The sequence below is a fragment of the Manis pentadactyla genome, chromosome 3 (assembly GCF_030020395.1).
Source record: "Manis pentadactyla isolate mManPen7 chromosome 3, mManPen7.hap1, whole genome shotgun sequence".
Lineage (NCBI taxonomy): Eukaryota > Metazoa > Chordata > Mammalia > Pholidota > Manidae > Manis > Manis pentadactyla.
The window spans coordinates 108304502-108305635 of record NC_080021.1 but is presented as its reverse complement, the minus strand read 5'-3'; the positions used below and the strand labels follow the sequence as shown (position 1 = coordinate 108305635).

General features: G+C 29.6%; 1 non-coding gene across 1 annotated transcript; it reads left to right on the top strand.

The window, feature by feature from the left end:
• Positions 1 to 625: 625 nt before the first annotated feature.
• LOC118910120 (U6 spliceosomal RNA) lies at positions 626 to 728 on the top strand. The gene has a single exon (XR_005023842.1). It is a non-coding gene; the product is annotated as a U6 spliceosomal RNA (small nuclear RNA).
• Positions 729 to 1134: the final 406 nt, after the last annotated feature.

Here is a 1134-nt window from a genome sequence, read left to right as displayed (position 1 = left end):
AATTTGGACTGTGAAAGCTATTTAAAAAAAACTTGTATTTGAAACATTTTTATCTGGTGAGTCAATTAATTCAAACTTAGTTTTGTGATATCCTACTATAGGAATGAATCTTCATCCTCGTAACTGAGTTGTGTTCTGCTTAAGAGGGTTTGCCCAAATTATGCCCAAGTTTGACAAAGAGACCTATTCTCAAACTAGATTGCATAGTAGCCACTGTGACACCCTAATAAAACAGTAGAGTTACAGTAAAGGAAACAATATCCTTTTCTTCCCAGTTCAGAACACAGGCCAATCTGACTAATTTGGGAACTGTGACAAAATTAGTAATGGCTTCTAAGCACATCATTTGGAGATTTAATATGTTTAACTTTATTTTAATACTTTGGATGTGAGATAAAGATAAAAAAATTTAAATGCATATTTAGAAAAATTACCTATAATTACTTCATTATTCAGTTCAGACTTTTTCTTTCTCCTCTTTCTCTTAATGCTTTATAGTAGCCTTTTCTTTTCTATGAAGATTCATATTTTTGAGTCTAAATGAGTTATGGCAGTAAAGAAGCTGTAATTTATAACACTGGCTATGTTTCAAGTTTTTTTTTAAGATTAAAGAAAATGCTGGAACTTACTTTGTCAATATGTATACTAAAATTGGAACATCACAGAAAAGATTAACACAGCCCATGCATATGGATGGTCTACACATTCGTGGGTAATTTCACATTTGTCAGTCATGGAAGAAATGGTAGGGAAGCAGGATGGCAAAAGAAATTGAAAGGTACTTAACCTCTACCACTTACATATATATATTTTATAAAAAGCATAAATATTAAAGTTAATCTTGGTGTGTGAATATTATGTTTGTTGTATAATTCTAATTTCTTCATATTTTAAAATATAAAGGATCACTATAGCAGTCATCCCATCTCAAAACCTAAGAAAATTATCAAAAGTGCATGCCAAGATTTATTCATAAGGATATTCTCTTCAGCATTATTTATAATAGGAAAAGCTGGAAACAATCTAAAATTTGAACAATTCAGAAATGGTTAAGTAAATTATAGTGGAGTTATAAGTTTATTATGCATTTATTTGGAAAATTTTATTTTCTGTATTGGTTTCCTATTGCTAGTA